Genomic DNA, 25,421 nt, shown 5'->3' on the forward strand with positions numbered 1-25,421 from the left:
ATCCTCTCTTGGTGTAACTGGTGCTGCATGAGTAACAAGGCGCTGAACTGGACTTTATGATGGCTTTATGATCTCTTGCGGCCAGAGTGACGTAACTGAACCAGCATTGCCTTGGAGGCATTCTTCTTCTTTTTTTTTTTTTTTTTTTTTTGACAGGCAGAGTTAGACAGTGAGAGAGAGAGACAGAGAGAAAGGTCTTCCGTTGGTTCACCCCCTCAAATGGCCGCTGTGGCCGGCGCTGCGCCAATCCAGAGCCAGGAGCCAGGTGCTTCCTCCTGGTCTCCCATGCTGGTGCAGGGCCCAAGCACTTGGGCCATCCTCCACTGCACTCCCTGGCCACAGCAAAGAGCTGGCCTGGAAGAGGAGCAACCGGGACAGAACTGGCGCCCCAACTGGGACTAGAATCCGGGGTGCCAGCGCCGCAGGCAGAGGATTAGCCTAGTGAGCCGCGGTGCTGGCCTACCTTGGAGGCATTCTGATTGCGGGTAACAGACACTAAGAACCAGAGTTAAACAACCTCCAGGACACCATGTTAACAGGTGGGAACTTGTAACAACAATTCAGAGGAGGAAAAGAACACGCGGGACTCTGCACGGCATCCAACACTGACAGGCTGGTCCCTTTTTGGATCTCCTGCAAATTTCTCAGAGGCTGTGTGTGTGTGTGTCCTGCGAGGTTTGTTTTGTACGAGTGGAAGTTCAGATTACTGGACATTAAAACATGATAAAGAAAGAAAAGATTAAGAATAAAGTGTAAGATGGCTTCTAAGGCGACAGTTTCCTGGTTGTGTTGCAGATACATCCACAACTACCGGTTGTTGCAGAGTGAGGTCTCACTAAGTGGACTGGGCAGCTTTGTGCTCCAGTGTTAACTGAAATCAGTTAATTTTCCTGTAACATTTTTGTTTCTGCTTGAATTACTTTACTGACAGTGTTTTTAAAAATTGAAACTTGGGCGGCCGGCGCCATGGCTCACTTGGTTAATCCTCCACCTGTGGCGCCGGCATCCTATATGGGTGCTGGGTTCTAGTCCCGGTGGCTCCTCTTCCAGTCCAGCTCTCTGCTGTGGCCTGAGAAGGCAGTGGAAGATGGCCAAGTGCTTGGGTCCTTGCACCTGCATGGGAGACCGGGAGGAAGTACCTGGCTCCTGGCTTCAGATCGGTGCAGCGCCGGCCGCAGCGGCCATTTGGGGGGTGAACCAACAGAAGGAAGACCTTTCTCTCTGTCTCTCTCTCTCACTGTCTATAACTCTACCTATCAAATAAATTTTAAAAAAATTGAAACTTGGGTAATATTTTTCAAAATTTCAGTTAATTTTATTTATTTAAGAGGAAGAGAGGGGGAAAGAGTGGGAGGGGGAGAGAGAGCTCCCATTACTTAGGTCACTTGCCTAATACCTACAACAGCTGGGGCTGGGCGATGCTGAAGCCGGAAGCTAAGAACTCAATCTGTGTTTCCCACGTGGGTGGTAGAGACTTATTACTTGAGCAACCGACCGCTTCTCTCCCGGTGGCGTCAGCAGGAAGCTGAAATTGGGAGCAGCACTCTGATATGGGATGCAGGCATCCCAAGCATCAACTTAACTGTTATGTGAAACTTAGATAATACTTCTCAGAAGTCTTCAAATTTTGTAGAAATGACCCAAAGCTAGGTATGAAGGCTTTCTCTTTCTGTTGCACCCAGGAGTGTGTATGCAGTCGCTAGGGAGGACTCTCCAATGTGGTGCTTTATGGCACATGAGGTGACAGGTTTGCAAAGACCATACTGCTAACAGCACAAGGTAGGTAATCTCTGTCTTACTTGTGTAGAATATGAATTGCTGTGTTCTTAGTTTTGTATTGAACAGATTAACAGATGTTAAAAGCTACTTCTTTGGGGCCGGCACCGTGGCACACAAGGTTAATCCTCTTCCTGCGGTGCTGCCATCCCACATGGGCGCCGGGGTCTAGTCCTGGCTGCTCCTCTTCCAATCCAGCTCTCTGCTATGGCCTGGGAAAGCAGTGGGAGATGGCCCAGGTCCTTGGGCCCCTTTACCTGTGTGGGAGACCGGAGGAAGCTCCTGGCTCCTGGCTCCTGGCTTCAGATCCGCGCAGCTCCAGCCGTTGCAGCCACTTGGGGAGTGATCCAATATACAGAAGACCCTTCTCCCTGTCTCTCCCTCTCACTGTCTGTAACTCTAACTTTCAAATAAATAGATAAAATCTTTTTTTAAAAAAATAGCTACTTCTTTTTTAAAAAAAAATATTTCAGGTATACAAATTTCATGTATTTTCTGTATACAGATTCAGGAACATAGTGATACTTTCCACCCTACCCTTTCTCCCACCCATGCTCCAACCCTTCTTCCTCCCTATCCTATTCCCACTCTCAATTTTTATAAAAATCTACTTTCAGTTTACTTAATATTCATAAGGTTAACCCTACACTAAGTAAAGAGTTCAACAAAAAATATGAAAAAAACCTGTTTCTCAACAGTTGAGATAAAGGCTGTTAAAAATCATTGCAAAACATCAATTTCATTCCTATAGATTCCCTTTTAGGTATTATTTTAGTTACCACAGATCAGGGAGAGCATATGATATTTATAACCTTTTAATTTTACTTTTTTCATTTTCCTCCAGTATTTAGTTATAAATGTTTTATTTTTGCAACCAGTGTAAGAACTGCTCATTGTGAATATTCAAACATGGGAGAAATACAACTTAATGTAATGAATGTGTCCTGAAATCCCATTGGTGTGCTCATCCACAGCCACTTGCACTCATCAGCTCCCCGCACACCAGCCTGACTTTCCAGGGCCAGCACCTGAGAGTCTTTACTGAGGGCCCACTCTAGTGTGGGGGGGCCAGCTGGGAGTGCTGGGGAATTAGCATCCCTCGGATCAGCCTTAAACCAATCACCGACAGGCCGTGTCAGTGCCTCTCGGTTGGGATGATTAAAGGTAGTGTTCTCCATCCTTTCCCAGCATTCCCTGGTGAGGTTAAGATCCAGTTGCCAACAGTGATAACTTACTCCCTGAGAACACACTAGCTAAAGGCTTCCTTCTCTTCCCAGTCTCATCCTTTCCACTCTCATCCTTTCCACTCCCCAGTTGTGCTTTCCAAGGACCATCTCTCAAATGAGTCTCTTAGATTCTTCCTTGCCTCAAGGACTGCTTCCAGAGGGTGCCTAACTTAAGGTTCTCCTCATCCAAGGATGATACCGGGAATGTGAATTCCCATTCTTTTCCTGTGGATGTGAGGAAGCAATGCTGCCCTACCGGCTTTCTTGTGTGCTCTCAGGATGGAAATTTACCTAGAAATCCTGCTCATCATTTAGAAATGAGTCTCCAAGAGCAGGACTGCCAGTTTCCTCTGGACAGCCATTTAAAAGAGTGTCTTTAACTTTGCACCGGTGACACTGGGGCTGTGTAATTCTTGTTGAGGAGCTGTCTTATGCATTGTAGGTTATTTAGCAGTATCACTGGCTTCCACCCACTAGATACCAGACCTTAGTAGTTGTGACAAACAAAGATGTCTGCAGACATTGCCAAATGTCCTTGGGGGCCAAAGTTGCCCTCGGTTGCAAGCCACTAAGTTAGTTAGATCTACTGAACATGGATCTAATGTGGTTTGTTTAGAATACCTGAGGGCTTCCGAGCCACCAAACAGGAAGCAAAAGATCAAAGATAACCAGAAACGGATACTTGGGGCTACTCTTTTGCAATAGAGTTACCCCTTCTCCATAAAATAAGAATTGGAGTCCTGTACAGCAAGGGTGAATCATCGGTGGTGGTTCTTGTCTGGGAGCAGCCAGCATCTTTAGAGAAAGTGACAGCTGGCTGGTGTCCTGAAGTCGCTTGGTAATTTGCCACTGAATCTCTAAGAGTGCAGAGAGGACAGAGTTTTTCTCTAGGAGGGACTTCATGAAAACTTGGGTCCTTGGTGGGACAGTCTGAGCTGTGAATGGAGCTGAGGGCATTTTGCCATGATGAAGCCTTTGTCTTCAAGGCTATGAGGTTCAGATCTCCCTGGGAAGGGAGCAAGGCCTGCTACCCCCCAGTAAAAGGCAGCTCCTTTTTTTGGAAATGTCATCACAACTGCTTCTCCTAACATCTCTTGGTGGTTGAAGGGTGATGCCAGATCGTGGAAATGCATCCTCTGCCCATTCCCTAAAACAAATACGAGCAACAAAGTCATCACCTACAGCGAGTTGCAGAGATGTGCTAGGCGCTGTATAAAGCCCATGACATTGCTATGACGGCTGTCCATGGTTGAAGATGTTGCAGCCCTGATGCCCAATATTTGGGCATTGAGAGGTGGGGCATTTGAAAGGCAATCAGATTTAGTTGAAGTCTTGAGGGTGGGGCCCCATGATGGGATTAGTGTTTATAAGAAGAGACAGAGACCAGAGATTATTCTCTGCACTTCCAGGCTCCAGATTGTTGAGATACACGCTTCTGTTGCCTAAGCCACCCAGGCTATGGTGTTTTGTTATGGCAGCCTGAGCAGATCAATACAGTGCTACTATTATCTCCTTTTACAACCAAGGAAACAGGTTCACAAAGACCAAGTAGCCTCTCCTGGTTCACGGAAATAGAGAGTATCTGAGAAGACCTGGTTATGGCCTGGGTGATTCTGTTCCATGTCAACCTGAGCTGCTAGATTTTCAGTTGAAAGTTTTCTGGTTGAAATCCTCCTTCTGGCTGGAAGCTAGTGATGTGGCCCTCTTAGTCACTTGGCCTTGGACCTCCCTTAATGATCTAGGCCTTGGGAACACTGGGCGCTAGCTTCTAATGCCACAAGATCCAACTGGGGAGGAGTAGTCTTACCCTACTCAGTTCGAAGATGCTTTAAGGCTCCTGCATGGTTCTCAGTGTCTTTCTTGCTTCTCTCTTTAGACTGTCCCAGCCCACAAGCCCCTTGTCTCCTTAGGGCTTGCACAGGTACCACATTGTGGGCTTGCTCTGCTCTGGGAGGGCAGTTCTCACCCTTCAAGACCATTGCCTCTCATCTTGGGGCTGGCTTAGTTCATTCTAGGCAGACTGAGGCCATCTAGTCTGCCTGTTAGAACCCACCACATTGCCATTGCTGTGCATGTGTGTGGACCTTGTTCCTCTTGCTCCTCTCATGAACTCATCTCCTTTAAGAGCAAGCATAACATTGGAAGCCCTGTGTGTTGCTTGCCCCTCGGTGAGCCTAAAGCAGAATTCTGAAGAGAAGAATCCAGCTGAGAAGGCTTTGGGACTGCGCAAAGGGGGCCGTGTGTGAATGTGGAGCAGGGAGCGGGGAGTGGGGATGCTTGCTGCTGGCAGAGAGAGAATGCTGCTATTCTGATATATCTGTGTTTGCGCTGACATTTCATGTTTGCGAAACCTCACAGCTTGATGGGTTGATCCAATAAAATCATCAAGGGAGTGAAATAAAAACACCCAGAAGATTGGCAGGCAGGAGAGTCGACTGTGAAAGGCACCAGCAAGCACAGCTTGTCACACAAAGCAGGGCTGGAAGGAAAGATGCAGGCGAGAGGGCAGTGGCAGCCACTCAGAGTCTGCCTTGGGGTCGCTAATGATAGGCTTTTATCCTATTACAGCTGAGTGACACAGAACTTATTAGCAAATTAAAAAGTGCTCATTTCTGAAAATATTTTGGACATTATACCAATGTGTTCTAGTGGTTGTTGAAAGGACTCTATTATATTGAGTTGGCTTGGAACCCAGGAAGTGAGTTGGCACTCTTCAAAGCTAATAAAGCATCACTTATCAGAGGATTTAGAGGTGTGACTCAGTTCCTGGGTTAAAATACACAATACAAGCCCAGGGCTGAGGTGTCAGCCCTTTGCCAAGCCTGATGAGTCTCGCATACCCGGCAGTGCTGAGCAGTCTGTAATCTGGGTGTTATCTAGGTTTCAAGTGTTTTGTTTGTGTAAGGATCTAACCTGTTGCCCTCACCTCCATGTGCACTGCTCTCAGCATGCAACCAAGTGCAGGAGAAGCTGCTGTTTTTCTGGAGTGTGTGGAGGTGACTCTACAGACAGACTTTTTTTTTTTTTTTTTTTGGCAGGCAGAGTGGACAGTGAGAGAGAGACAGAAAGAAAGGTCTTCCTTTGCCGTTGGTTCACCCTCCAATGGCCGCCGTGGCTGGTGCGCTGCGGCCGGCGCACCACGCTGATCCGAAGCCAGGAGCCAGGTGCTTCTCCTGGTCTCCCATGGGGTGCAGGGCCCAAGCACTTGGGCCATCCTCCACTGCACTCCCTGGCCACAGCAGAGAGCTGGCCTGGAAGAGGGGCAACCGGGACAGAATCCGGTGCCCCGACCAGGACTAGAACCCGGTGTGCTGGCGCCGCAAGGTGGAGGATTAGCCTAGTGAGCCGCGGCGCCGGCCTGTTTGTTTGTTTGTTTGTTTTGACAGGCAGAGTGGACAGTGAGAGAGAGAGACAGAGAGAAAGGTCTTCCTTTTGCCTTTGGTTCACCCTCCACTGGCCGCCGTGCCCGGTGCGCTGTGGCCGGCGTACCGCGCTGATCCAAAGGCAGGAGCCAGGTGCTTCTCCTGGTCTCCCATGAGGTGCAAGGCCCAAGGACTTGGGCCATCCTCCACTGCACTCCCTGGCCACAGCGGAGAGCTAGCCTGGAAGAGGGGCAACCGGGACAGAATCTGGCACCCCGACCAGGACCAGAACCCAGTGTGCCAGCGCTGCAAGGCGGAGGATTAGCCTATTGAGCCACGGCGCCAGCCACAGACAGACTTTTGTATCTTAAGATTTTCCCTTCTAGAAGAGGGGGGTTTTATTGATTTCATTTATTTGCTCATTTGGATGGGCTCATGGCAGTGCTGGTGGTCACAGTGGCCGAGACCTGAGCCTTCTCCTTTGTGAAGCAGAGTCCCAAGGAGGCTGGGAGCGTTAAGGTGGAACCTTGGGTGTTCAGGCTCTCACACTGCCAAGTCATCAACTGCCTATGGGATTTGTCCAGAGAGCAGAGTCCACGACTGGCCTCTGGTGAAGAGCTCTCTCCCAACAGGGCTTCCCTGGCCTTTCTTTATCTCTGAAGTTATTTTTAAATGTTTAGTTATTTGTTTTCATCTACCTGAAAGAGAGCAAGAATGAGAGAAAGAGAGAGAGAGTGAGAGAGAGAGAGAGAGAGAGAGAGATCTTCCATTTGCTAGTTCATTCTCAAATAGCCCAGAACTCTATCCAGGTCTCCCCTGTCAGCAGCAGGGGTCTAAGCACTTGAGCCATTGTCTGCTGCCTCCCAGGATACATTAGCAGAAATCTGGATCCAAAGTGGAGGAGCCAGGACTCAATCCCAAGTGTTCCAATATAGGATGTGGGTGTGCTCAACAGGGCCTTAACCAGCTGCACCAAGATGCCTGCCCCTCTGAAATTCCTTTTAAAGATGACACAGTAGAATGGTGTTTTCAGTCTTTTTAGTAGCAGGATTCATTCACACATACAAATTTTGGGAGTTTTAAAATAGCTGTATTTATTGATATTTATCATATAAAACAGGGTCAGCATTCTATAGCCCATGGGCCAATCTGTCCCACTGCCTTTTTTTGTGAATAAAGTTTTATTGGAACACAATCAAGACCATTCATTTATATATTGTCTATGGTTGCTTTCACAGTGCAATGCAGAACTGTTTCATTGTAATAGATTCTATGTGGCCCATGATGTCTAAAAATATTTATTATCTTTTCCAGAAAATGTTGCCAGTTGTCAATATAAAAATTTCAGTGAGAATGTTTAATTCATTAAAAATCAATTTAAAAAGCATTGTAAGATAATCAGTTACTTTTTAAAATTTTTACTTATTTATATTTATTTGAAAGGGAGGGAGAGAGCAGGAGAGAGATCTTCCCTTCAATGGTTCACTCCCCAGATGCTAACACCAGCTAGGGCTGAATCAAAACGGAGAGCCAGAGCTGGGAGTCTGATACTCAGTCTACATCTTCCATGTCAGTGGCAGGGACACAACTACTTGAGCCGTCACCTGCTGCTTCACAGGTTGCACATTAGCAGGAATCTGAAGCAGAGCCAGAGCTTGAATGCAGGCATCCCAGCATGCTCCTTGTCCCAAGCAGTGTCCTAACCACTGTGCCAAAAGACTATCCCAACAGGTTACTTTTTAAAAACTGAAACGTCTATACTTTCCACACAAACAATAGCAAAAAACCACTTTGTGAGACTTAAAGTAGAATTGTTTTATGCCTTTGCCAGTCTTTGATGTTTGGCTTATTAGAAGGAACTGAAGTCTTCTATCATCTCCATGGTTCAATCTGTCACTGTATGTGCTTTGTTTCAAGTAAGTGAAGAAAATAGGGCCTTGCTTAGGTTTGTAGTTAGAAGAGGGAGGAGAATTTTAATAGCCTTTTCATATACCTATAGATATTCTTCTTAGATAGTACAAGTATTGACAAGTGATAATTTTTAGGAGGTTGCATGTGAATTCTGAAAATGTCATACTCTGTTACATTAAAATCTACTTGTGTCCAGCTACCATTATGGCATAGCCAGTTAAGCTGTTGCTTGGGGATGCTGACATCCCATATCAAAGTACCTGGTTCAGATCCTGGCTTGTCTAGTCTGTGCTTCTGATCCAGTTTCTGGCTACTGTGACTGGAAGGCAGTGGACGATGATCCAAATACTTGGGTTCCTGCCACCTGTCGGGGGAGACCTGGATGGAGTTTCTGACTCCTTTTTTTGGCCTGGCTTAGACCCAACTGTTGCGGGCATTTGGGCAGTGAAACAACTCTGCCTTTCAAATAAATAAATAATAAATGGTTTAAAGTATTACACGGTTTAACTTATACTTTGAATGGATCTTGTATCCATGATAGATTTTGTAACATCATTTATTATTTAAAAATATTAGTGTGCTGAGTTATGCAAACCTTTCAGATGTTGGCATATTTCATTTTGTATCATATCAAAATATCACACTTGTTAGTATTTTTTTTTATTTTTTTATTTTTTGACAGGCAGAGTGGACAGTGAGAGAGAGAGAGACAGAGAGAAAGGTCTTCCTTTGCCGTTGGTTCACCCTCCAATGGCCGCCGCGGCCGGCGCGCTGTGGCCAGCGCACCGTGGCCGGCGCACCGCGCTGATCCGATGGCAGGAGCCAGGAGCCAGGTGCTTCTCCTGGTCTCCCATGGGGTGCAGGGCCCAAGCACCTGGGCCATCCTCCACTGCACTCCCTGGCCACAGCAGAGAGCTGGCCTGGAAGAGGGGCAACCGGGACAGAATCCGGCGCCCCGGCCGGGACTAGAACCCGGTGTGCCGACGCCGCTAGGCGGAGGATTAGCCTAGTGAGCCGCGGCGCCGGCCCACACTTGTTAGTATTAAAACCAAATATTAAGAGTCTTTAAACTGTCAAACTCATGGTGGTGCATACAAGTTTTCCAAAATCCTGATTTTTGCATGAAAGCTCAAATTGTCTAATTTTGTCATCTAATACTGCTAGTTGTGTTTTGTAGATAGGCTCACATCACTTATCTTCAAGAAAAGATCTCCTAAATACCCAATCTGAAAAACCATCGTTTGTCTGTTGGCAATGTAAAATGGTGTTCCATTAAAAAGGAGGTTGGTGCAGCCTGCAGCCCAGACATCGGCATCGGAGCATCTCCTCGACACCACCCTCATGCTTCAGGATGCAACAGCACTGCTTTATGTGGCCGTCTCACTTGGTCCCCCAGCGTGTTAGAATGTGTGCACTCAAACGTTATGAAATGAACTTCGTACTGTATTGGTCAGGGTTCCCTAGAGATACAGAACTGATAGGATATGCCTTAAAGTATATGGAAGACTATTTATTAGGGATTTTGGTTCACATGATTATTGCAGGTGAGAAGTGCCGCCCAGCTCACCTGCTGGTTGAGGATCCTGGGATGCCAGTAGCATCATTGGAATACTAAAGAAGCTGAGGATGTGAGTCTCAGTTGGAAACCAAAAGTCCGAGAGCCAGCCAAGGGCTGCCAGTGTGGTCCTGGAGTCCAAAGGCCAGCAGCTGACCTCCAAGACAGGAGTCCAGTGTGTCCCAGTGTCACCGGAGGCTGACCCCCTAGAAGTCCCATCTGGGGTGCCATATGACATCAGAATATGGGGTGCCACTTATATTACCATGTACTACACTTGATCTTAGCCAAAAGGCCGAGAAGCGATATATTACCATGTACTTATTAATAAATTCCCAATATTTATAGGCCTATGTGGGTTCTTGCCTAATATTCAGAGAATTCTGAATGCTGGCATAAATGAATGAGGCAGCATGATAAACTTTTTATTCAGTGGGAGAAATGCATAGGGAAGTGATGGCCCTATCTAAAGAGAGAAGGAAATCTGGATCCATGCCGAGTACCAGGAGCCAGCCACGCGGAGGAACATGTAGGCCAGGAAGCATGGGGCAGGTGGCCCAAAGGCCATGTGCCCCAAAGGCGCAGGGGCAACAAGGGCCAGTGCAAAAGGGAAAAGGGCCAAAAAGAAGGCTGGGCCCATCATGTTCCAGGCCTTTAATCCACTTCCAAAGGGGAGTGGTTAATTAGCCTGATTGGCTGGTGGGCACGCAGGTGTGGTCAGGTAGGGGCATGCAGTCACACAGGGGCGTGGGGAAGGCATGGTCTTCTAGCTCACAAACCTGATCAGTTTTATCCTGTTGTCTGCCCACAACACCAGTGCTCTCTCCAAACAATTCTAACACAACCTTCCCATTCAGTCTCTCCAGGTCCCTAACCCACTGATGATGCCCACCCACATCAAGATCAGATCTTTCAAAGTGCACTTAGACTTAGGTGCTAACTTCATTTGGAAACATCCTCTCAGACACACCCAGAATAATGCTTCTCCAGGTTTCTAGGCATTCTTTAATGCAGTCAAGTGGACACCATAAAATTAACCATCACACACAATTGTTGTTGCCTTGTCAAGGATGTATTACTTCATTTGTGTCACTGTAATAAAATGCCTGAGGCTATATAACTTTATAAAGAAAAGTTTATTTTGGCTCATGGTTGTATCCAAGGTTTAGGGGCAGCCTCAAATGATGGCCCCCTGGTGCTGGTCTTCTTTATGGGCAAGAAGACCCATGGTGAGAGATAGGGAGTGCGCGCGCGCGCGCACGCGCGTGTGTGTCTTCTGCTCTCCCTCCTTGGAAAGCCACCAGTATTCAATCACAAGAGCCCCACCCTGATGGCTTTATCTAATCCTACTATCTCCCTGAGGCCACGTCTCCAAACACCAGAGCCAATTTCAGTTGCTGTACTCTTGTTATCTCACCGTGGAGATTAAATTTCAACCAGGAACCCTTGGGGATACATTCAAGCCATATACAAATTATAGCGAGGCCATCCTTAAGTAAAACTGGCTTTTTCCCCCCTTGTCCCCCTGTGGTGTCTAGCACAGAATGACCACTAAAACAACTCAACACCTCTGCCTTGGTATGTGCTACGACACCAGCAATGTTAGCCTATGGCTTTTGCAGCATCAATGCAAATGTCAACACGGTAGAGAAGTCAGAAAGTATCTCATTATTAGTATAAGAACAGTTTTGAACTTGTGAATCCCTGAAGGTGAGCCTATGGATCCTACTTTGATAACTGCTGAGGTAAACAAAATCAGAGTCTTCCGTGCTGCTAGGAGCAAGGTTCCTTGATTAGTTCATGCTGGGAAATGCAACATGCTGCATGCACAAGGGCATCTCAAGCATTCATGACAAATAGAATTAAAAGTTTATTTCAGTGCAAAAAATTCCAAATCCACATAGAGTTTTTCCATGCTATACGTTTTCCATAAACAGGACCCTCCTCCTGTTAGGTGGCTGGAACTTTCAGTGCTCATGAGATTTTAAAGGCTCAGCAAAGTCTTCTGGAAACTAAACTTCTTGAAATTGGAGTTTCCAAACCTTTTTGAGAAAAATGTCCCTTTTCCAATGTTCATGAATACTCTGGGAAATCCTGCCTCTTGGATACAAACAGTCCTCTTGGGATTCACTGAAAGCAGGCTTCAGAGGGCTGGGAAGTGGAGTGTTGGAAGGGGCCACAGAAAAGGGGAGAACCTGGGCTCCCCAGGGACCCACCTCTGGTCTGATCCCTGGATTTTCTTTGGATTGTTTTCTGGGCAGTGTTCCTGACAACACAGCCAGTGACTGAGCCCCGGGGAGAAAGTGCCATCAGCTCTACTCTTGCTGTAGCTTAGGGACCTCCTGCCTGCTCCTTGTGGGGAACGTCAGCAGATCTGCAAAAGTGCAGGACTCCCGCTGCCTCACAGACTGCCCGGGTGGGGTGGGGTGAGTAGACAGCAGGGCATGCTTGGCAGTAAAGGGTTCCTCTCCCAGACTGTGTGCTTTCTGGTCTACACCTCCCTGGCCCTGGAGTTTTGTGACTATTGGGTGCACCCTTCTTTAAGGTTTTGATGAGCTGGCTCTGGGAACCTGTGGCATCCTCACTCTTGCCCCTCTGCAATGGGGAGGCCCTTTTGGGAACCATTCTATTGAGAATTTACTCCATACTGCCCATCCTTAGATACAATCCCCCACCCCCATTCTGGAGTCAGTGCCCACTCCACTCCCTTTCTGATAGCTCCCATCCCCCACACCCTGGACTCCTGGAGGAATCTCTCCCGAAGGCATGGGAAGTAGGAAAAGAGTAGAGAAGGTGAGAGGAAGCAGCACCTCTGAGAGGGAACTGGCGAGTTGGTCACAGACCTGCACATGTTCTCGGCTGAGGATGGGTTGGGTGTTGGCCTCCAGGGTGGGGGGAGATGGGAGAGGAGCTGAAAGCACAGGGCTGCAGCCTCCTACCCTCCTCAGTATGAGTGCCCCTGCTGTCATGTAGTCTGTAATCCAACTTTTGGCATGAGACTTCATTTGGATCAAAGATTCTGCTGCTTAAACAACATGCTGAACATTGATTTAATCCATGTGTTTGTGTTATCTCAACCTCCTGATGCTTTCTGTAGGCTTCATGTATTTCTCGTGCACTTGGCCTTTTGTCCATACTCGGTGACAAACTTTTCGAAGGCAGGGAGCCTCTAAATCCTTTGACTTTCATCCAGATATCTGGCACAAATGCTGTGCACACAAAGCCTTTGGTAATTGTTGATGAGGTGTTGCTGGCAGCTATGAGCAGAGCTCCCGAGGCCCTGCAATTGGGTTATCATTGGAAAATGGGCTTGCTAGTGCATAAGGGTAGAAATGGCCCTGGACTGAGAAGGAGACCTGCATTCTAGATTCTAGATTCTGCTCACTACTCAGTAGCCCTGGACCTGGGACAATTCACAAAGACTCTCTCAGCCTTGGTTTTAATTTCAGTAAAATAATTGTTTCCAAGTTATGTTTCCCATGGCTTTGCTGATGATTGGTGGAGTAGGATTATCATAGTGTGCCTCGATAGTCCAGCATGCTGTAGGCTAAAGACTTGCACATACAGAATTGGTTTTCTAGTGTATTTATAAGTGGTTGTGAGTTGTAAGATGCAGATTCACTTTCAAATGTTATTGAATTCATCATAGCTACCAGTGACAACCGGCATAAAGGCTAATATTTATTAACATTTATTAACTGCTTACAAGTTGTCAATTATAGTAAGTGCCTATTTCAGGTGGGATTTCCCCACCCCAAGAAGAGGATTTGTAAGAAAGAGATTTGTGCAGGATTTCACTGAGGGAGTTGGGAGGAGGAGGAGGTGGGGGAGGAGAAGAAACCAAACAGGGGGGTAATTTCAAGGGAATCTCAGGCTCAGCCTGATTGCATGGGGGGACCTGGATGGTTTGAGTTTGTTCTCACTTGAGGAAAGGAGCTGGGTTTTCGTTTTCCTGCCCCAGTCGGTTACTGGACAAGGACCATGCAAATAGGGGGATGGCGATTTCAAGGAGCATGAAGTCCTCAGTATTTCTGGCTTTTTGTTCCTCAAGGCAAATCAACTTTAGTTTTTACTTATCTATTTGAAAGTCAGAGAAAGATTATATATATATATATGTGTGTGTGTGTGTGTGTGTGTGTGTGTGTGTATATATATATATATATAGAGAGAGAGAGAGATCTTTCTTCTACTGGTTTGCTCCTCAAATGCCTGCAACGACCAAGGCTGGCCAGACCATAGTCCGGAGCCCAGAACTCCATCCTGGTAGTAGTAGGTAGCCCACTACTTGAGCCACCACCTGCTACCTCCCAGAGTATGCATTAGCAAGAAGCTGGAATTGGAAATATAACTGGGACTCAATCCAGGCACCCTGATAGGGGATAGAGGCCTCCCAAGTGGCATCTTAACCATTGTGCCAAATGCTCACCCCTTTAGTAGCCTTTTAAAAGTTCTGTGACAAGAATCACAGCCTGTTAGATGATGAAAAATAAAAAACGAAAACTCCTTCAACGGGACAAACCCCTGAAAAACCCATTCCATCCATACTACCCAGGGGTCACAGTCATGTACACTGTAAAGATGCCCTAAGGGGATTTAGTGGTGTTCTCACAGTACATGCCACTGTGCCTTAACTCACTGAATCCTTGCAACAAACTTAGGAAGTACATATTATCATCTCCGTTTTACAGAAGAGGAAACTGAGGCACAGAGGTTAATAAACCTGCCATGGGTCACACAGATGCTAAGTGGCAGGTCCATGATACAAAGCAAGAATCCTGTGCTTTTACCCCCATAGCATATTGCTCACTACTTCTCAAAATAGCTATCATGTGTGTAATCAAGAAAACTCAGAATGAGTGGGCAAGCCTGGAGGTCCTGTGTGGTGGTCTAGCTTCAGTGAAATCATAATCTCTTCTTGCCAGTGCTGTGCTCTGATTTCACAGCAATTTCAAGGGCAATTTGGATTTCAATTTTATTCTGTTTTTACAATCATTCTGACTTATGCAATTTTAATCAAAATCAAAAGATCCCACTGTAGTTTGTTAACAGCTAAGAAAACAATGGCCAAAGGTGAAAGATTTTTTTTGAAGAACTACAAGGCACTTTGGTTGGCAGAATAATTGAGAGATGGCTATTTGGGTGGGACACAACATAATTTGGATTTCTAATTCAGCAAAATTACTTAATTGGCAACACATGCCTCCCGACTGCCACAGGAGAACAGGAGGGTGGCTTGAAGTGGGAACACTGGGAAGTGTTGCAAAATGGCAGATTCCTAAACATGCCAGAAGCTTTCCTTGTATTCAGCCTTAAATTCTTGCCAGTAATTATCTCATCCTCTCTGTAACCCTCTGTTTGAGGTTTTCCCCTTCCCATGGGTTTTTGGAAATGATGGGAGGTATCTTTTGTCATCGCAAGGTGAATGTTTAGTTCTCAGAGGGCCAGACCATCCTGCAATGCAGGAGACAGTCCCACTTGAAGAGTCTCACCCTATGTGTTAGTGACACTGACACTGAAGAATCCAGGAGGGGAAGTGAGTTGAGACAGTCATTGTTAAGTATGAACACATGGCCTTTGCAAGGACTCACACTCACTGTACGTGCCTCCAGAAAACCACGTGTGGAGCTAGAGGGAGGCAGAGCATGTCCTCGCTCAAAGCTGCTCAGAATGGAATTGCCCATGTCATTGTTGGGGAGCCTCCTGTACCTGGAAGTAGTAAAGTAGAGGCTGGTTGACTATGTTGTAAAGGATATCCAGGATGGGGGAGAGGACGGGCTAGAACCAAGCCCATAGGATTTTTCTTACTGTTTATTATCATAATCCAGGTGAGATTTGGGAAGGTAGGAATGAAAGCTGAAAATCATGCAATAAGGTTCAGTCTAAGAGATGTGGAGGTTGAATGAAAGAGGTCTGATATTGAGAGATGAAGGAGAAAATGTACTGTCTTGGAAAGAACTTTGAGTCAGAATAAATCAGCTCCAATCCCTGTCTCTACTTCTAACTGGCTGGTCCCGGGCTCACCACACTTTCTCTGTATCTGTCAGCTGATGGTACTCACTGTTCAGTGCTCAGAATCTGTAATACATCATTTGAGAACAGATCATGTTCTTTCTCATAATTCTACAAGTGGCCTTAGATAATTTATTAGTGTATCTCAAAATATGAAAAAAAATCTATCTGCTTTGTCTAATTCATAAGGAAATTAACAGTCTCAAATAAAAGCTTGAATGTTAAAATAACCTTAAAGTAGAAAGTGTAGTATAATGCCAGTTTGTGATTTTCCTCTCAAATGTCATTCTACAAATCTGGCGCCCCGACCGGGACTAGAACCGGGTATGCCGGCGCCGCAAGGCGGAGGATTAGCCTAGTGAGCCACGGCGCCGGTAGATGAGCACTTTTTAAATCTAGAAGTCAGGGAGCTGGCACTGTGGCACAGTAGGTTAATATTTCACCTTTGGCGCCAACATCCCATATGGGCGCCAGTTCTAGCCCTGGCTGATCCTCTTCCAATCCAGCTCTATTGTAGCCTGGAAAGGCAGTAGAAGATGGCCCAAGTGCTTGGACCCCTGCACCCACATGGGAGACTGGGAAGAAGCTCCTGATTCCTGGCTTTGGATTGGTGCAGCTACAGTCATTGTGGCCATTTGGGGAGGGAACCAGTGGAAGGAAGACCTTTCTCTGTCTCTCCCTCTCACTGTCTGTAACTCTACCTTTCAAGTAAATAAATAAATAAAATCTTTTAAAAGAAATCTAAAGATTAGAAATGAGAGAGGTTGGAGATATTTTTCTGTTGGTGTTTGTTATGTTTGTGTCCCCTCAAATTCATATGTTGAAGCCTTAATCCGCCAAGTGATGGCACTTGGAGATGAGGCCTTTGGGAAGCGATTAGGGTTGGATGAGGTCATGAGGGTGAGGCCATTGTTATAAGTGGGATGATGAAATCAGTGCCCTGATAATAGATACTCACAAAAGAAGAGGCCATATAAGACGGTGACCACCTGAAACCCAAGGGGAGAGCTCTCTCCAGAAACTGACCATGCTGGCACCCTTAGCTTGGACTTCCAGCATGCAGAACTTGAGAACAATTTCTGTTTAAGCCTCTGGGTTGATAATATTTTGTTGTGGCAGCCTGAATGGACTAAGCCTTGAAGAAGTCAAAGGCTCTGTGCTCCTCTGACAACATGGCAGGAATAGCAAGAGCCTCAAATTTTTTTTTTTAACAGATTTATTTATTTACTTGAAAGTCAGAGTTATACAGAGAGAAGGAGAGGCAGAGAGATAGAGAGAGAGATCTTCCATCTGCTGGGTCACTCCCCAGTTGGCCACAACGGCCAGAGCTGTGTCAATATGAAGCCAGGAGCCTGGAGCTTCCTCAAAGTCTCCCATGTGGGTGCAGGGGCCCAAGGACTTGGGCCATTTTCCACTGCCTTCTCAAGCTATAGCAGAGAAATGGATTGGAAATAGAGCAGCCGGGACTTGAACTGTTTCCCATATAGGATGCCAGTACTGCAGGTGGCAGCTTTACCTGCTATGCCACAGTGCTGGCACCAACAGCCTCAATTTTATAGCTTTCAGGATCTAATTCTGCTAACAAGCACTTAGCTTAGAAGAAGACCCCAAATCCCAGATGAAATACAATTTGATGAGACCCTGGGTAGAGACCTCAGCTAAGTAATGCCCAGACTCCTGACTGAGAGAAAATAGAGATAATAGATAGATGTTTGTGGTAATTTGTTACTCGGCATAGAAAGCAGATCCATAGGGCTTGTTGGAAGTCTGCCCTTCCTTGGGCACAAAACAAGATCTCAGAGTAGGATGAACAATTTTCCCTCACTTTCCTTCTTATTGGTAGTGAATCACATTTCTGCATGTATGTGATTCACATTGTATTACTCTCAGGCAAAGCAAAGGGACAAAGTCCAGCTAATAGTGTACTTATGGTGTTTCTTTTTTTTTTTTTAATTTATTTATTTGACAGGCAGAGTTAGACAGTGAGAGAGAGAGACAGAGAGAAAGGTCCTCCCTCTTGGTTCACCCCCCAAAATGGCCACCACGGATGGAGCTACGCCGATCCGAAGCCAGGAGCCAGGTGCCTCCTCCCGGTCTCTCATGCGGGTGCAGGGGCCCAAGTACTTGGGCCATCCTCCACTGCCTTCCTGGGCCACAGCAGAGAGCTGGACTGGAAGAGGAGCAACCGGGACAGAATCTGGTGCCCCGACCGGGACTAGAACCCAGGGTGCTGGCGCCTCAGGCAGAGGACTAGCCAAGTGAGTCACGGCGCTGGCCCCTACTTATGGTGTTTCTATGGTGAGGTGCTTGCATGTTGCTACGATCTGAATGCTTGTGTCCTGCTTAGGTTCATGTATTGGAATCCTAACCCCCAAAGTGGTGGTATTAAGAGATGGGCTCCAGGGCTGGCGCTGTGGAGCAGCAGGTTAATGCCCTGGCCTGAAGCACCAGCATCCCATATGGCTGCCGGTTAGAGATCAGCTGCTCCACTTCCAGTCCAGCTCTCTGCTGTAGTCTGGAAAAGCAGTAGAAGATGGCCCATCATCCTACTCTGAGATCTTGTTTTGTGCCCAAGGATTGGCCCAGCTCTGGCTGTTGCGGCCAGTTGGGGAGTAAGCAGTAGATGGAATCTCTCTCTCTCTCTCTCAAATAAATCTTTTAAAAAAAAAGAGAGAGAGATGGGATCCTTGGACAGTGATTAGGTCTTAGCATAAGAACCCTCATGAGCGGGATCAGTGCTCCTATAAAAGAGGCTCTCACCTGCGTCTCCCAGGTGAGGAGATAGGGCGAAGGTCCTGTCTGAATCAGGAAGGAGTGCTTCCCAGAAACCAAGCCTGCCAGAGCCGTGGCCTCAGACTTCCCACTCTCCAGAGCTGGGATACATGAGTTTCTGTTGCTCAGAAACTCTACTGTCTTAGCTGTTTTGTTATGGAAACCTTAGTGGACTGAGACATGCTTTTCTTTTTTTTTTTTTTTTAATTTCATTTTTTTGACAGGCAGAGTGGACAGTGAGAGAAAGAGAGAGAGAGAGAGAGAGAGAGAGAGAAAGGTTTTCCTTTGCCGTTGGTTCACCCTCCAATGGCCGCCGCGGCCGGCACACTGCTGCCGGTGCACCGCGCTGATCCAAAGGCAGGAGCCAGGTGCTTCTCCTGGTCTCCCACGGGGTGCAGGGCCCACGCACTTGGGCCATCCTCCACTGCGCTCCCTGGCCACAGCAGAGAGCTGGCCTGGAAGAGGGGCAACCGGGACAGAATCCGGTGCCCCGACTGGGACTAGAACCCCATGTGCCGGCGCCGCAGGTGGAGGATTAGCCTATTGAGCTGGAGACATGCTTTTCTAAGAAGGTAGCTCAGGATGGATTTAATTAGAAGAAGCAAGGCCAAGGGGATGGGAAATTTTTTTTTTTTTTTTTTTTTTTTTTTGACAGGCAGAGTGGACAGTGAGAGAGAAAGGTCTTCCTTTGCCGTTGGTTCACCCTCCAATGGCCGCCGCTGCAGCCGGCGCACCGCGCTGATCCTGGCAGGAGCCAGGAGCCAGGTGCTTTTCCTGGTCTCCCATGGGGTGCAGGGCCCAAGCACCTGGGCCATCCTCCACTGCACTCCCTGGCCATAGCAGAGAGCTGGCCTGGAAGAGGGGCAACCGGGACAGAATCCGGCGCCCCAACCGGGACTAGAACCCGGTGTGCCGGCGCCGCAAGGTGGAGGATTAGCCTATTGAGCCACGGCGCCGGCTGGGGATGGGAAATTTTTATTAATCAGGCTTAAAGTCAACAAATAATGCCACAAGAGACCGAGAGTTCTTTTCTGCAGAATATTTCCAATTCCTCTCTCCTGCTGCTGATGGTTGCTCTTTGTTTTCAAACAAATTCTACCCGTTGGCCTGCACATGGATGCCTATTGGTCACTGGGAGGTTGCCTGCCTTCCTTTCCTCCTGGAGACATGAGAAAGAGCTGGTAACTCAGCTTGTTATTTCAAGTTTCTGACCTTTCTGGACTCAGCATTAGGCTCAAAGAAGGTTGAGTTTAACAGAAAAAAAATCTTTCTGATTCTCTCTCCTTTGGGGTTAGAGAAAGAAAGTGCATCCACAAACAAGTCTTGATGTGTGTGAATTGTGTCATTTCAAGGAATCCTGATTTAGTGTCTTCTACATTGTGTGGCACTTGATAAATGATTGTTCCGGCCTGAGAAGCAATCTCTTGTCCTCACAGCATAGGCCCTCTTCATAATCTCTCTCTGAATGCCTCTTTTTTTCATTACTTGGTCATAATTATTTCTCTGTCGAGTGCCTAACCTAACACCTCTCCATGCACAGTGCCAAGGTTTGAAACCATAATAAGCTGAATGCTCACCTTCAAAGTCATTATTTCAATCATTAGGACACAGTTTATTCCTCAAGAGGACATTAACATTTGAAAATGTGTCAACCAGACTAAGAAATTCATCATGATCACAGACCACGTGCCAACTGATTAAAATGCAGTATTCTGATTTTCATAAGAGACAAATCTAACATGTGATGTCAGTTTACATTTTTAAGTTGTCTTAGTTTGGTTCCCGGTGAATTGTTTGTGAGGGCCAGAGAAGTTTGTATTTTAAACAAGAAACTGGTTGGGGGAGGAGGGAGGAATGCAGTCACATGGGCTAAGGACTCTGTAGCGTGTCACCCAGTGCACGTCACTGCTTCCATCTTAGTGGGACTCAAAGCTAGCCATGATGTAGGCCCTTAGGAACCTATAGTTTTCAGTATAAATGCATCTGGTTGCTGCGCTAAATTTCTTAGAAAAATTTAATGAGATCATCTATGCAGGTCAATTAATAAGGAGTAAAAGACAAGCATTCCCCTTCTGTCTAGCAAAAAGCCACATTTCATCATCAATGCTGTTGAAATTGTTAGCTAAAAATCTGGCACACACATACGCAGAAGTGAGCAGGAAAAATAAAATACAAATCCCTAGGAAACTGGGATGTGGAGGTTAACATTATGTCAACCCAGAGGTTTTCTGAATGGCCTTTGTTGTCAAGATAACAATACTTCTGTCTAAAGCTGGGAGAGGGAACTAGCAAATGAAATGAAGCAATGAGCACGATCTTAACCATTCGCCTCTCAGCTTCTGGAAGACAGTTCAAATAGGTTTTGGTCAGGTATTTCACAGTGCTTTGCCAGGGGATCCGGTCTCTTCCTGTTAGCTAATGCTGCATAATGAATCACTCAAATGCTAGTGGTTGCCAACCACATTTATTTTGCTTATGAATGTGCAATTTGGGTAGGGCTCAGTAAGAACAGTTGGGATGTCAGGGTAGGTTGGAGTTTCTTGGGTATCTTTCCCTCCACTCCTCCATCCTATCACTCTTCTTTCATTCCTTTTTATTTCTTCCTTTTAATTGACAAATAAAAATTATGAACAAATACCATATAAAACATGTTTTCAAATGTGTGTACATTTTGGAATGGCTAAATTGAATTAATTAACAAGAGAATTACCTCACACGCTTAATATCTACTCTTCAGTGATTTTTAGGAATACAGTATTATTAACTACAGCAACCGTGCTATAAAATAGGTCTCTTGAAGTTTTTCCTCTTGCCTCATTGAAATTTTGTACTTTTTGGCTAACACCTCCTTAGTCCCTCTGCCCCAGACCTGACTGCCCTCTGCTTCTATGGGTTCCACTTTTTCAGATTCCACATGAGTGAAATCACACAGTGTTTGTCCCTCTGTATCTGGCTTGTTGCTCTTAACAGAATGTCCTCCAGGTTCATTCCTTGTGTTCCAAGTGACTGGATTTCCTTCTTTTTAAGGCTGAATAATGTTCCATTGTGTATATACACACTGTATTTTTTTTTATCATTCATTCATGAATGGACACTTAGATTGATTCCATATCTTGGGTATTGTGAATAGGGATGCAACGGACATGGGAGTGCATACAGCTCTTAAGGACTATTCAGAACTCAAAGGACTATTCAGGTCCTTTGCTAATTTTAAAATCTGGTTATTTATTTTCTTGCTATTGAATTGTTTGAGTTCCTTACGTATTCTGGTTATTAATCCCTTATCAGGATGTATGATTTGCAAATGTTTTTTCCATTCTGTAGGTTGCCTTTTAAAAAAACATTAAAATATAGTATACATACCAGGAAATCCACAGAAGGGTACAGATAAATGATTTTTTGTCATCTGGTCACACTCATATCTAACACCTGAATCAATAAAAAAAACATTACTAGGACCTGAAGAGTCTTCACCTTTTCCATTTTTTTTAATGTGGGAAAGAAGAGTATATTGTCACTTACATGATAGGATTCAGTGAAGCAATATTTATAACTATATACTAAATGATATGATACACACACAATTTTTATGTTTGTATGAATTAACTACCACATAAAGAGAAAACCTGCGATGTTCGTCCTTTTGGTTCTGGTTTACTTTACTTTGGATAATGTTCTCGAGTTGCATCCATTTTGTTGCAAATGTCAGAATTCCATCCTTTTTAATGACTGAGTTATATTCCATTGTATATATTACCACATGTTTTTCCACCCATCAGTTGAAAGATATCTAGGTTTTTTTTTTAACTTTTATTTAATGAATATAAATTTCCAAAGTACGGCTTATGGATTACAATGGCTTCCCCCCAACAACGTCCCTCCCACCCGCAACCCTCCCCTCTCCCACTACCTCTCCCCTTCCATCCACATCAAGATTCATTTTCGATTCTGAAAGATATTTAGGTTTATTCCATATCTGAGTTATTGTGAATTGAGCTGCCATAAACATGAGAGTGCTGGCAACTCTTTCATATGCTGATGTCATTTTCTTTGGACATTCCTAGTTGGGGGAATAGCTGGGTCATGTGGTAGATCTACTTTCAGTTTTCTGAGGAATCTCCGTACTGTTTTCCATAATGTTTGCATTCCCACCAACAATGTATTAGGGTACCTTTTTCTCATTATCCTTGCCAACATTTATTATTTTTTGATTTTTGGATGATAGCCATTCTAACTGGGGTGAGGTTATACCTCATTGTGGTTTTATTCACATTTCCCTGATGGCTAGTGATCCCGAGCATTTTTCTCATGTGTTTGTTAGCCATTTGTATTTCCTCCCTTGAAAAATGCTTGGTCATATCTTTGCTCATTTATTTTTTTCTTTAAGATTTTGTTTATTTAAGAGTCTTTTCCCTCTTTTGGTTAGTTGATCCAATGGGTTTTCAATTTTGTTTATTTATTTTTTTTAAAACCAGCTGTTCATTTTACTGATCTTTTGTATAGTTTTTTTTAAATTTCTGTTTTCAATTTCTTCTCCAATTTTTATTATTTCTTTCCTTCTACTAATTTTCAATTTGGTTTGATCTTGTTTATCTAAGTCCTTGAGATGCATTGTTAGACCATTTATTTGATACCTTTCCAATTTTTTGATGTAAGCACTTATTGCTATAAACGTTCCTCTTAAAACTGCTTTTGCTTTATCTCACAAGTTTTGATATGTTTTCATTTTCATTCACTTCAAGGAATTTTTGATTTCCCTTTTGATTTTTTCTATTACCTACTCATTCAGAAACATCTGTTCAATCTCCATGTGTTTGTATATTTTCTAGAGTTTCTTTTGTTGTTAATTTCCAGCTTCATTTTATTGTAGTCAGAAAAGATACATGATATGATTTCATTTTTTTTAACTTGTTGAAACCTGTCTTATGGCCTAGTGTGTGGTCTAGCCTAGAGAATGTTCCATGCAGTTATGAAAAAAATGTCTATTTTTTTTTGGGGGGGTGGTGCATGCATTTGTTTTTTTTTAATTTTTTTTATTTTTTTTAAAACTTTTATTTAATGAATATAAATTTCCAAAGTACAGCTTATGGATTACAATGGCTTCCCCCCCATAACGTCCCTCCAACCCACAACCCTCCCCTTATCCATTCCCTCTCCCCTTCCATTCACATCAAGATTCATTTTCAATTCTCTTTATATACAGAAGATCAGTTTAGCATACATTAAGTCAAGATTTCAACAGTTTGCTCCCACACAGAAACATAAAGTGAAAAATACTGTTTGAGTACTAGTTATAGCATTAAATCTCAATGTACAGCACAGTAAGGACAAAGATCCTACATGAGGAGTAAGTGCACAGTGACTCCTGTTGTTGACTTAACAAATTGACACTCTTGTTTATGGCATCAGTAATCACCCTAGGCTCTTGTCATGAGTTGCCAAGGCTATGGAAGCCCCCTGAGTTCACTGACTCTGATCATTTTTAGACAAGGCCATGGTCAAAGTGGAAGTTCTCTCCTCCCTTCAGAGAAAGGTACCTCCTTCTTTGATGACCCATTCTTTCCACTGGGATCTCACTCACAGAGATCTTTCATTTAGGTTTTTTTTTTTTTCCCCAGAGTGTCTTGGCTTTCCATGCCTGAAATACTCTCATGGGCATTTCAGCCAGATCCGCATGCCTTAAGGGCTGATTCTGAGGCCAGAGTGCTGTTAGGACATTTGCCATTCTATGGGTCTGCTGTTGGGCTGGCACTGTGGTATAGTGGGTAAAAAAAAAAAAATGTCTATTTTGAAGCAGTGGGTCCATTGGGTCTGTAGTGTAGACCAGCTCTGTTGTTTCTTTGTTGCTTTTTTTGTCTGGTTGATCTGTCCAATGATGAAAGTAGGGTGCTGAAGTTCCCCAGTATTATTGCATTATAGATCATGTCTCCTTTTAGATCCATCAACATTTGTTTTATAAAACTTGGTGCCCTAGTATTAGGTATATATACATTTACTATAATCACATTTTTTTATTTTTTAAAGGATTATATATTTGAAAGGCAGCATTACAGAGGAGAGGGAAATATTCCATCTGCTGGTTCACTCCCCAAGTGGCTGCAATAATATCTCATTGTGTGAATATATATATACCACATTTTCTTTATCCATTACTCTGATGATGGACACCTTGGTCGATTATAAGTTTTGGCTGTTGTGAACAGTGCTGCTGTAAACATGGTGATGCAGGGATCTGTTTGATACATTGTATTCAGGTCTTTGGGGTATATACCCAGTAGTAAGATTGCTGGATCATATGGCAAGTCTATTTCTAGTTTTTAAAGAAAGCTCCACACTGTTTTCCACAGTGACTACACTAATTTACATTCCCCCCAACAGTGTTTTGGGGTCTTGTCCAAGAACTTGTCCCCTACACCAATATCTTAGAGTTTCCCCCACATTTTATTCCAGCAGCTCCATAGTCTTAGGTCTTAAATTTAGATCTTTGATCCATCTTGAGTTCATTTTTTTCCCCATTCATTTCTGCCAGTTTTTGCTTTCTGTGTGTTGGAGCTCTTTTATTTGGTACATATGTTTATCATTGTTTTGGCTTCCTAATAGATTGACCATTTGAAAATAGTCAAATATCCCTACTCATCTCTAGTAACATTTTTTCTTTTAAAGTCTGTGCCGCCTGGTAGTAGTGTAGCCATACCAGCTTTCCTGCAGTGGCTGTTTTCAAGATGTATCTTTTTTGATCATTTACTTTTTTTTTTTAAGATTTATTTTATTTATTTGAAAGAGTTACAGAGAGAAGTAGAGACAGAGAAA

General features: G+C 44.7%; 1 pseudogene; it reads right to left on the reverse strand.

Moving 5' to 3' along the window:
• Positions 1 to 10,074: 10,074 nt before the first annotated feature.
• LOC127490381 (U2 spliceosomal RNA) lies at positions 10,075 to 10,137 on the reverse strand (annotated as a pseudogene).
• Between the last annotated feature and the right edge of the window lie 15,284 nt (positions 10,138 to 25,421).

Source organism: Oryctolagus cuniculus, chromosome 2 (genome assembly GCF_964237555.1).
Source record: "Oryctolagus cuniculus chromosome 2, mOryCun1.1, whole genome shotgun sequence".
Lineage (NCBI taxonomy): Eukaryota > Metazoa > Chordata > Mammalia > Lagomorpha > Leporidae > Oryctolagus > Oryctolagus cuniculus.